Source organism: Temnothorax longispinosus, chromosome 4 (assembly GCF_030848805.1).
Source record: "Temnothorax longispinosus isolate EJ_2023e chromosome 4, Tlon_JGU_v1, whole genome shotgun sequence".
Classification (NCBI taxonomy): Eukaryota; Metazoa; Arthropoda; class Insecta; order Hymenoptera; family Formicidae; genus Temnothorax; species Temnothorax longispinosus.
Window position 1 is genome coordinate 550,715 of NC_092361.1, and position 13,298 is coordinate 564,012.

The following is a 13,298-nucleotide window of genomic DNA, read 5'->3' on the forward strand; positions in this document are numbered from 1 at the left end:
TTGTAGGTAGTTTCCGTACTAGGTAAGTACAAATCCTACTGTATATATATATGTATATATTTCCGTATATGTATATACATATATACGTATATACGTATATACATCGCAGCGGGAGAATTTGTAGTTCGAACGGCGGCTATAACTGACGCCATAACTTAAACGGAATACCGCCGCCGTGCTGATCCCGGTCTACGGTGGAATTCTCTTGAGTCGAGGCACACAATCCTGGATATCAGCCATGACGACATGACAAGTCTCCTCGCATAGACTTTCCCCCCTCCCCCCAAGAAAGAATTGCGAGTGGTTTAGACGCGCCGCGCCGATAATATCGCCGGATGATTTAATTCAATCCACTGTCCACGTAGTAGTAAATGTTTCTTACAATCTTATCTTCGATGTTTGAAGTTTCAGTCAGATACGTCAACGGGATATCAACGCGAAGCGAGTTATGTAAAGTGAGATAAACGATACTGCGACGAGCCTCTTGAGCAAATCGAACCACATTATCGCAGAAAAGCGATACTTGTTATTCTTATTTTCTTACAATAACGTTTAGATGTGTAAATTTTGAAACGGGATTGCTAGAGATATTATATTGTACAAATGGGAAATAAAGTTAGAAACGATGGCTTCTTCAGCGTTTAAATGTTCCTTGAAATAGAAAGCGATCTCATTAAAGATCAATCTGAAATCAATTTATAATATTTATCCAGATACAACGTTTCTTAAGCGATTTAGAAATGTTTTCTGCGATATATCGTTTTCTTCAGCCTATAATTACGTAAATTTCAATATGTAGTTATTACGGTTTACTATGTTCAATATGTAATTATTAAATATAAATTTTTCTGCGCGGTTCAGCTGACGTGTAAAATAAAATATCCTGCAGAAGGAGAAACACGCGATCAACGTCTAAACGCGTTGTTTTATGAATTCCATCTGTTGTTGGACAAACATTACCCACTCTCATTCCAAGTTCTCGGACAATGTTAACAAAACAGAAAACAACAGGCACACTTATGGTAGTGACCGCAAGAAACTCGTATACTCGTGGCCATACCGTTGGTATCGCGTCCATGCGTCTTCCGCGTCACTACGCGATTGATGATGGCCATTACTATTAGAAAACGGTGTATCCGCCATAAAGTAGACATTAAATACTTTGCACGTGTACTTTACGCAAGTCTCACAATCCGAAGGATACTTCAGTCTTAAATTGCACGCAATTGCATTTAAACGCAACGCGTAAACAAGGTTTTACGTAAACGTCAAACCTTATTAATTACGCGTTTTTTAAACATTAAGCTTAAAAATTGTAAAAGCGATATGCGCGCGATTGCTACCTTTTAGTCAGTAAAATATAAATGTATCAGATGTTTCTGTTGTTCTCTCTCAGTTTTATGATAAAATACAGGCAAATTGATTTTGAATAATAATATACAATATTTTTATGATTTATATAAATAAATCGACTGATCAATAAGTGGTGTATCTGGAGAGAACTTAGAATGTTCCTTTATTATATTTTTTACGAATTCAAGCAATTTTTTAGCAAACGTGTGAGAGATGTCCACTATTTTTTTCAACATTATCATTTCAACATTTCGGTATTTTCTGTTAAACATTTTTTTTGGCAAGTGTAAAATTTAAAATAAAATACAATTTATATTAAAATTACGTGAGATACTTTATGAGCCATCTGTTTTATTTTCTATATCATGAGTTATCGTCATGGATATTATACTAATGTGTGGCACACTAAATCGCGACAGGTTTAAATGAGGCACGGATGTACCCCGCGCGATCGATTCGCGTCGATCTTCGGGGCGCTAATGAGACATCTTCCTGACAGTAATCGCGCCGTGATTTCTTGATGATTATAAATTGACACGTCGCGTCGCATCCTCGCGTAAGAGCGTCAAACAGGAGAAAAGCGTCGTACGCGGGGCCTCGAGACTAGTTTGCCTGCAAATAAGGGTACGCTGCGTAAAGCCGTACGATTACCACCACGATAAAATATACGTTTGCGTATAACCCAGTGCGCAACATCCACTTGAACGTAACGAATGGCTAATGTTGTCCGCGAACGTTATTAATTGCGAGTAGTACTTCGCGCGGGTATATATTTGTCATCATTAGTGGGTGCGAGGTGTATATATATTTGTATGTGCGGCATATAATCCGAATCGTATATGAAACCACTGCATTAAAGGTGTCAAGTCTACTTATCGTTCCTTAATGTAACCCAGCCATATCGTGCAAGATAAATTTTGATTTGTCGGGGTGAATGTAGTGCGTACGGTGTCGCTGTATCTGATTTAATAATTAGTTAAGTTAATTTCCTTACATCTCTCTTACAGTTATGGTTAACAACATTGCGAAAGCATCAATGTTTTGTTGTTCAAAAGAAGAAAAACAGTGTGGGTAATAATTCATCCTCTTCAATTTGATATAATGTAATTTTTTAAAAGATGAATATATCAGATATCTCTTTGTTTTCTGATAAAATATAAGTAAATTACGATTGTTTCATAACATATCTTTTTAGTTATATAAATAGGTCAACTAATCAATAAAAGAAATGTGTTGCACATAAATAAAATTTTATTTAATTTCTTTATAAATAAATTCTTTTATATTTATGCTTTGTTCTTTAATTCCAGTTACCAGTCAAATTTGAATGAAGTGGATAAAATAATGAGATAATTATAACGTTTATAATAAGCTGGCCGTACACTTGAGAACATATAATTTGTAATTAGCGAGAGGAAGTGTGCACGTAAAATCAGAGGGAGCGATTTTAGGGAAAGATAATAAATCACATAAAGTATCTTACACTTTATAAAATGTCAGGGTCATATTGGAGTAGGTATGTCGCGGTTACCGAGGATTAATGTGAGGATTTCGTGCTTTCCGCGGAGAAAAGAACAATGGGTCGCGCGGCGATGCGCGAACGAGAATGAGAATCAAATCATCTTTTTGCGAGCGTCTCTCGCGCGTTGCATTATAAATCATAGCTCGCGGGCACATACGCGGCGTGCCCGCGCGATCGCACGCGTTGAAAAGGGAACGGGATAGCGGCGCGGTTATACCCACGGTAAAAGTGACGATATAATTTTAACCGAGCATTAGAAAGTGAATTACGAAAACGTTCGCGAGACTCGTAAAAGGGTCCGGCGCTTATTACGTTTAGCGGGTTAATTTTACGCGCCTTAACGCCTTAGCATAGAAAAAAAAAGAGACGCGTAACGAAAGAGCGACGCGGCGATTGCGATTGCGGCACAAACGGGTTTTCAAACGCTGCTCGCGTAGTGGAAAGTCCGATTTTTACGGACGTGAGAACGTAATGAGGCACTAATTTAATTATCGGCGATTGATGACACTAAAGTATATCTTTTATTGGTCTCGTAACGTTAAATATCTCGCGCTAACCGTTACGAGTGGCAATTAAAGCAATTACGCCAATTATAGTAATTACGACGAATATCACATATAGTTTCCGGATGGTTGGAGAGCCTTTTAAAAATCAAATTCGCAATTTTTCAAATACTTACGTTATTTCCCATAGGTTCGCGAACTGCCGTTTCGCGATGCATAAATCAGAAAGCGATTTGTTTTAAAATAGAATTATTTAGGTACTCAATATATAATGTCAAGAATTGACTATTTATGTTATCTATATTACATAATTCCGATTATTCAAACGATCGTTCATAACAGTGTTATCTTTAATCGAAGACATTCCGTCGAAAGAACAATCAATATATTCTGCTACATCTTTCAGCGTCTTTATAATTTAACTATATATTCCTGCCGCTACCCTGCCATTATCATTTAGTTCAAGCTGCTAGACTCCAGTGAGACAACGGGTCTATTTGCAGAAGGCAGACCATGCATAATAGTATTTGCGTGACGCAGCATTGCGGAAATTGTACGTGCCGTTGCTGCAGCAGCTGTCGTATCTCGCGATCTTTACGATACGATTCGATGCAGATTAACAATCTTATAAAATGTTGCAAAGTGGAATTACAAGTGCACATGAATGCGCGCGTAATGAATCGCTGAGCTGCTTGATTAAAGACAGGCGGCGATTTAACCGTAGATAACGTATTGGCTGTAAAGCCTCGCACATTCGTACCCGTACTAATCATGTGGTATTAGAGGGATATAATTATATATATTCCCGGAGAGAAATGTGTGATTTGCAACATGTATAGATACTCATTTGATCTTTTAGTAATTTCACGCGGACATCGATATAACTTAAGTTTGTTGCATTTGGGATTAATTGCTTTCTCTAAATAGTACGCGTATACAATATTCAATACGACAATTGATTCTTACACACACTAAGGGATCCTGATGACTTTGATAATGGGGAGGTTGCGACAAAATTATTTGGTTTGATTTTGCTTCTTATCACGCTTAGCTTTCACTTCAAAAAAGACGAGACGAGGACGTGATGAAACTTCTAATCCCATTTTTACTTCTTTTAACAGTTTTTGTATTTTTTTGTTCTTCCATAGATTTTTTAAGAGCAAAATTTCCAGCAAAACTAATTTTTTTATTTGGAAGGAAAGGGTTTTAACCCCAAACTCCCCTAAAATCCGCTAGTGCTTACACATTATTATCGTTACGTTAATACAACTATTAGATATAATTTGATAAGCTCGTTTTGTGGCCAAAGGAAACTTATAGATATTTATTTGAGGAAAAAATTAAGGATTTTGTTTTTGATTTCAAATCCTCATCCTTACGTTTTTTAGCTCTTTAATTAATAATTAGAAATAAATAAGAAGTTTTTGTTAATTCATAATCCGTTGCACACGATGTGATACTGATTAATGATACAATCAGCGTTAATGGTTTTCGTCTCAACATCGTGGAAAAACATCGTGGAAAGAGTCACTCGACTTCGCCGTTTAATATCTCAGCGCAGCATCGTACGGTTCGATGACGGAAAACGTTGCTTCGACATGCCTCGTGACAAGCAAATAAGTAATTTATTGCGCACAGCTACCGCGACTGTACCTGCGAGTGGATGGTGAATTCCTACCGGCTACCGACCGGCGACCCCTATCTACGGTCTCGAAACGGCTTTTCAGGTTTAGGAGCTAGCTCGTGTCACGTTTCCCACGGCGGCTGGTGATGCAGTGCCAGTTGCAATATATATACATACGCATATACGCAAGAAACTCCGCCGTAAAATGCGCCTCTACGCATTTCGCGGCTCTCGAACGCTCTGGGGAGTCGGGAATACATCGATATTTTTTACGTCGCGCAGGGTCATTATTGCTCGTCCACGATATTAAGTTTGCATAACGCCCCGGCCATTAACGGCTACCGTTCGCAATTAGTGCCGACATATGTTAGACATAACGCACACTTTCATATTTAAAAGTTTGCGAAATATCACACATCTAGAATAATAAAGCTAAAATAGTTGAAGCCAATATTGCGTCAATATTAAAAAAAAACATAATGAAAAAAATATATATGTACACATTATACGTATATTGTATAAGAAATTTTTGCATAAAATAAAATTAAAGCTAACTGACTGGCCAATAATTTATTTGACACACGATTTCGTATTAGAACGTAAAATAAAAGTTAGAGAGAGAGAAACATTGTATCATTACTTTATAATATAGACTAGTTTTTAATTGCTTGATTTTTAATACCTTAATATTATTAAGTTGATATATTTAATATCTAAATTAATCAATTATAAAATCGTTAATTGCGATTGCGCATTTCTTAGCAGAAAGTCATCAAAGCGCGTGACTGGGAGACAAAGTCGAGTTTTTGCAAAGCGAGCCACACGTGTCTTTGGGATCAATCAGAACTATTATTAAGCCATCGTATCGTATCCCATGTGGAAATTTAAGCAGGGATCTGATCATATACGGTATAAGGTATGTTCAGTAAGATACGCGGTAAGGTTCGCGGTGAATCGAAAACGGCGATAAATGATAATTAAATCGGCGATGATATCATCGGCGTTGCGGTAGCCAAGGTCGTTCGACAAATTCAATTGCACAATTATCTGGGAAATCAGTTCACCGGCACGACTATACGGTATAGAAAGGCGCCTGTATGCCACCGTGCCCGCGATTATTACCTTTACCTTATCCAGTTACTTCGAAGGCCTCAAGGTTACGAGAACGTTGCACCTATTCGACGATTTCCCAGGCGAGCGCGCTCGCGCTCTAAGCGCGGCAGAAAATTCAAGATATAGGTACACGCGCGCGAGATGATAAATATATTGCGAGGCGAAGAAAAGCATCGGGCGTGCAACGGTCGTCTCGGGAACCATATTTAGAGAGGAGCTAGAGAGAAATCGTAAAAGCGAGCTACTAATTTCTAAGATCACCCAGGAAGCGATCGCGCGCGAAACACTCGGGGGGTGTTTCGCGAGATATAAATCCAGCGAGTCTCTTCGTTCGATTGCGTAAACGCGTTGCGCATATATGTTCACGTGTGCGCTCATAAAAGAGACACTCCTGGAATCGCGTTCCTCGCAATAATCGCTGGAGCGCTATATTGGAGCGAAATCCGCGCGACGATCGCACGCGCGATTATTGCCTTCGCGTGTCCATCGTCTCTCACGACGTCGCGTCGGGGCACATATTAGTTGCTTTCCATTTACATCAAAACTCAGATAATTCTCACTTGTGACGTCATAACTCAGTTAAATGCACGTTCTTTTTACATGCTGGCAAGTGAGATTCAACTGTTTTTACCCACAATCGAGACCATGTGCTTTAATGTATGTAATAAACGTAAGGCTATGGGGACCTGTATTATTATACGATAGCTTTGTCACCAAAATAAGCAGGTAAATACAAAATGACATATCTTACCTGAGTATAAAATACTCACATAACTGAGTGAGTCAGATCACTTGAGTGTAAATAGAAAGCAACTATTATATTTTATCGGTCGATTACGGTGGGACCACGCCGACCGTATACGCATACGCGTTGCAGGAGGAAACGGGATACGCGCGCGGGCTCTCCTCATCAAGCTCAATAATCAGGCCGCGACGCGAACGTCGCCGATTTACGACGCTTTTTCCCCGGGTATATCCCACGCTCGGGCGACTCCGCGCTCCAACCGACCGGGCCGTGCCCGGCAATTACGCGATATTAATTGTCATTCGCGCGGGTATTAATGAATTAGAGGCGCTTAACGCTGGTCTCACGTTCGTCGCGCATGAATCTTCGAGGAGCTTAGACGTCGGGCGTCAGTATCTATCCGCGAGCGAGCCATATATCCCGCGGATTTTATCACCCTGTCCCGACGACAATCGATGAAAAATGCCCGCCTTTTCCAGGCTTCACTTTAATAAACATCGCCCGCGGTGGGCACGCTCGCCGCCGCCGCGCCGAGAAATTGTTAATGTCACCGCGCCATCGTGCACGGCAATAATATAATTACCACGTTGTGATATACGAAATTGTTAGAAATGTTTAAAGAAACAAGAATCTTGTTCAATAAAAACAAGAAAAAAAATAAGACTGACAAATAATCGTATTTTTTCACGTTTTATGCGGTAATATGTAATTTCTCGGAAGAGATGGGACACGTACTATTTGACAATATATGTAATTGTCGGTTGTAATATCACTGGGTATGTTTATTAGTACAAAGAACAAATTTATTTTTCCCGACGTCTGTGAACGGAGGACATTTCGCAATCAGAGACAGTCGGAAGTTCGGTCGCACTCGCGTTTCTTCTTGCAGAGCGGAGCTCGTATCCGCGCGGTGCAATATCATTTTATTGTGGCAGTAAACGCTAATCGCGGTACTTATTTACCTATTTGATGATTCTATCCGGCGAAAGTATAATACATTCGCCACCATTATGGGGGACACCGCACTAAACTTATCCGCCGTTAAATGTGGGCGCGCTCTCGCGGCTTTATCTTACCGATCGCCCCCTTAGCGATAATTAGCTCCTTAATGCGCCTCTCACAAAACCAACATGCCCTATCAAATTCCGTACATAACTGCATAATAAACTTATATGTTTCATTGCCGGAAACGTATGCTGTGCTCCGAAGAAGAAAATTTGGACCGCCCAAATTGTCTGTTAAATTCAAGATATTTATAATTTTCTTAAAACAACGATTCTTCTAAAAATTATTCTTTATTTGAAACTAAAACGACGCGTCATCTCTCAACTCTTTAGAACATCGAAAATGTTTTCTTTGGATACAGAGAATTGGATCACTAATTAATTAGAAAAATAAAATTGCATTGTTCTTGCACAACGGAAGGTCGATCGAATCTTCTTTCTGGACGCGAATATTTTCGTTGAATCAGAGAAATCAGGCTTGCGTTGCTCGATCTTTCGAATGTTTAAAGTTATCTCGATTTGATTAGCGCCTAATTGAAACGGACGTTTCTTTGCCGCGGTGCAGTTGTTCAATTCGTGCAATGGACGCATTCATGCACGCGCACAATCAAATCGCTTAATCTAGCCTACCCAACCCGTTTTTAACAAGATATTTCCGTATTGTCGCGCGCGCGTGTACACACTACACACACACGCGCGCGCGCGCGAAAGCGCGCCTCGGTATGCTCCAGTCCAGCGCTAAATGGACCATCAGGGTCGCCATAAATCTCGGGGCTATCAGATCAGCGGCTGCAGCAGACTTGACTGTCCCAGATATAACGACGGACCACCGCCCAGCGTAATGGAAGAGCTCTCTGTCGACGCGCGAGAGATACGTTCCAGATGGGATCTGCACGCGCGAACCTGTCCGCGAGGACACGCGGACTTCACCTGACTTTGTCATTAACCCTTTCGCTTTGTTCCCGGTGAAATGATACTAAACATCATACATGTAAAAATTACGTTTCGTGCTTAGGTTCTGAAATATTGCTATATAAATTTCCAATAGCTATTTCAATTTCAATATTGAGATATTTTCAAACAAATAAGCAATTTGACAATATTTAATTAACCTGTGGTAATCTTTTTCTTCGCCAGTATTAATTAACAAAGAAGGTGGCTTAATTCGCCTCAACTGGCCATTTATTAATATAGTATTAAAATATACGCTGTGCATTTGAATATTGTATTAATAAATAGCCAGGATCAAATCAAACTATCTCCTTTGTTAATATTTAATTAATTTTATACATTATTCTAATTTTATTAATTCTACAAGTAATGAAATATCTAAAGATATATGCTACAAGTAACATGTGTCTAGAGAAGCATAATATTAATTATTTTTCAAAGCGTATCTTGTTTGCAAAACAGATTTTAATTTGCAATTTTTTTTAAACTGATATATTTTTAAGATAAAATTAAATGTATTTTTAAAAATGGGATATATAATATTAATTTGATTGTTTATGGCATTCTAATTACAGAAATAGAACTAAGCAATTTTTTTTCTAAATGAGACAATTTAGAGATGTGAAAATTAGAACAACAATGCGATGACATAATATCTACTTGTTAATAGTGCTTAACTTCTCGATACGCATTTATTATCGCTATAATGTAACGGTGGTGTCGAACCGATAAGTCACGCATTTTCGTCGCAAAATCTGTCGAGAAGCGTGGCGCGTCTCGCTGGAGCAGGTAAAGAACCGAGGAACATTGTTAATTACACAGTCGTGCTGATATCGATGCCAGCTACCGGAGGCGAAGTAACTGGGCCGCACGGCCGCCAAAGATGGCATCGTGCACACTAACGAGTAACAAGTGGCGTGACGTTTCAGTTAGGCTTTATTTCGCCTGGGGACTGGCAAGGAGGAGGCAGATATCAGTATGCCACGACGAACTACCTATCGCCTCGCCTGGCCGAAGGCTAATTAACGCGGAGATTCATTATCGACACCTATAGCCGCTCGTCCGACTACTGTCTCAATTTAAACAAGATCCCTTGGTGCTTTCGTAATTTGTTGCTGCAATTGCAGCGTAAACTAATAATTATAATTAGTATGGAAAATGTTATTCTATGACTTTCCAGAAGAGTCACGTTCTATTTCTAGCATAAGTAGCAAACGTAGAAAATAATAGATATGTAAAGGCTCTGTAATCTAATAAAAATAAATCCTTGAAACGGGCAATAAGAGCCAAGCGTGACGTTTAAACCGTTTAAACTTTATTCTCAAAACGTTCGTAATTTTGACTTGTTTTGAGAATAAAGTTTAGCGGTTTAAACGTCACGCTTGGCTCTTATTGCCCGTTTCAAGGATTTATTTTTGGTAGAAAATAATATATTTTTGTATATTAGAATCTATGACAAACAAATTATTAGTCTAACGTTAGTTCGAAACATAGATCCGAGTTTTAAACAATTCTAAATTAAAAGAATTTTTGATTGTTGAATTAAATATTAGGTTGAATTAACTATCACATAATATGTAAAAATGCAATAGGTAATTACATTTTAAATAGAATTTATTAGAGTTTAAAAATCTTAAATTTTGAACCGTATTGCAAATATATAGATATAACATTAAAAATTAAATGATTTTCAATCAAAGAACATCTGATTTTGGCGTTGCAAACAATCCATAGGATTCCTTGGGAAATACTCTACACGTGCGAGATGTTTTTGCTTTCAAGTTGTACTTCTCGTACTTCCCGACTCGAAAGTACGAATTAGAATCATCGCGTGCGTCGAATCAATACACGAATATACGTATCTCCCTTTCACGGTAACTTTCAAGTGCTAATATCACTGGCATCATTACTCCAATGTACACAATGACGCTTTCGCTATGCAAAGTAGAAATTTGTACGAGGCGCAAGTAGCAATTGACTACCTGCGATCGGGTGCGCGTGCTTTGCATACAGCACATACATGAGTGCCCCGCGCGCGTCGAGTTAGTTACGCTTAAATGCAAATTGATGTTTTAATCGATCGTTTGGTGCCTTGCGACTATACGTACAATAGGCTTATCCACTTCTATTTATCGGCGCCGAATATCTTAAGAAATGACGTTTCTTTTTGCAAATCTTCCCACGAGTCATATTTATAAAATTTGCTCTTTTTATAATCTTTGCTCAGAAGTAGAAAAAAGTATTTTTGATAATCGAAAATGTAAGTTGATGATAAGCTATATATTGCGCTCTGTGCAAAAATTAAATTTTTTCTATACATATTGTTTTCTATGGTATATATGACGTAAGATATTGTACTAATTGTAAGTTAGCGGAAAGATTAAATTAAGTTTATCTAAAAATAATCTATATCTATATGATTAGATCATGTTATATAATGTTAAAAAATAATTTTTCTATGATCCGATTGGAAAGAACTGTTCTTGCAATAAATTTTTAAAAATACAAAACGTAAGTTTTATTTCGAAACTCCTCAATTGTGCATTAAATGTTCTACATTACATAATAATTTTAATATAATTCTCGAGATGATCTTGACAATATCGATGTAGAATGCGTTCGTCATCGTTTTTTGTCCAAACCGAACATAGTTCTTCGTATAACAATGATGTCATTACGTCACCTATAAAATTGTAGGAATTATTCTCAGCGTAGATCTTGAATTGAAGTACAACAGTACAGGCAGATTGACGTCCATCTGACATCGGAATTAAATCTATATAGCCCGGAGCTGATCATCGAACTCGTCACAGTACATTTGACTCGATCGTGACTGCCATTCAAGCGGTAGTAGCTTTCAACTTTCGTAGTTTTGTTAGCTTAAGACCCGACTGGACAGCATCAATAACCCATTTTTAAAGTAGAGAAAAGAATTTAAACATGCTTTAATTTACAACTTAAAATAAAACTTAAAATATCAGAAAGTATAATATCACATACATGAATTATATATTTAATACTTTACAATATTAATATTGCATAATTTGTTAAAGAAATCTAATAATTTTTTTTAATTTTTTTTAACTCTTTTTGCTATTATTTTTGCTATTATTTAATAATTATTTTGCGGTGATATTCCCTGCTTTCATTTTCTTGTTATATTCTTTCATTGCTTTATACCTATTCTTTATATAATTAACAATTATCTATTTATTATATATATATAAAACATAACAAAATTATTTGTAAAAGATATTGTTGTAATAATTTATCATACATACATAAATGAATAAATTCTAGATATTTTGACATTTACTTTGATCAGAATACTTTATGACTATAATTCTTATTGAAATTATACTCATTTTAGCTCATTATTTTAGCTACTTAATTATAATATTAACGGCAGACCGTTAGCGTGGCAAATTTTTCAAATTTTTTTAATTTATAAAACTGATAAATTAGCAATCTCTTTAGTAATACTTTATATATCTAGCATTGCAAACGATATAAAATAGATTACTCCTCAAAGCATAAGGCCCATCGTGCAAAGGTGCATCAATTGTTGCCTACTCAGAGAGGCTCCGTCCTTAACATATCTTACCAAACCGACGTTTGTTTGTTTTATACGAAGATATCTTGCGAGATAATGGTGTAATGCAATAAATTTAAGTAATTAAACGGATCGTTAATAAATATTTTTGTTTAATAAACGAATGCAGTCTGTCGTTCTGTATCTTCGGGACAACGGTGACCCAGAATTCAAGTGCCTCCGTGGCGCAATCGGCTAGCGCGTTCGGCTGTTAACCGAAAGGTTGGTGGTTCGAGCCCACCCGGGGGCGTTTTTTTGCATTTAGTTTCGACGTGAGATGCATGTGATTAAAAAAGATCAATGAACTTATTCGTAGCGTTAGTTGTCACGTAAGTATACACTTTATACGGTTGCAATAGTTAACAATTAGCTTGAAGAGCCAACAAAAATTCCCCAGATAACACAATGGCCAAAATTGAGACATGAGACGTTTTAAAGACGTCTCAATGACGTCTTTGTCTCAATGACGACTTGTCTCAATGACAAGTTTGAACTTAAGACGTCTTCTGTCCCGTTTGGACATTGTGTTATTTAGGTCAGTCATAAAACATTCTGATAAAAATAACTGTCAAGATTAATGTAAAAAATTCGTTTATTTACGCTGCACAACAAACTGCAAGGCAACAAGATTTATTTCAGTTTTCATTTCAGATAATACCGTTACGTTGTTCCATGTAATTTAATTAATTATATTTTCTACATAGAATTTATATATAAAAAATATTCTAAATAGTCTTCTCAAATGCGTCGAATTCATTATATTTATTTCTCTGTCAAGATTATACATATAATACGTATAATACGTATATATAATACGCGTATATATAATATTTCCTTTTGTACGCAAGTGAATTTTCGCGCCAGTAAGTATCCGAAGTCGCCATTACGACT

The 13,298-nt window shown here is 37.3% G+C and overlaps 1 long non-coding RNA gene and 1 other non-coding gene across 3 annotated transcripts in view; one reads left to right on the forward strand and one right to left on the reverse strand.

Moving 5' to 3' along the window:
- The window catches only part of LOC139812376 (uncharacterized), a 149,541-nt gene that overhangs the window by 32,978 nt on the left and 103,265 nt on the right, over nucleotides 1–13,298 (reverse strand). The gene's annotated exons all lie outside the window — the stretch shown is intronic.
- On the forward strand, nucleotides 12,584–12,657 carry Trnan-guu (transfer RNA asparagine (anticodon GUU)). The gene has a single exon. It is a non-coding gene; the product is annotated as a tRNA-Asn (tRNA).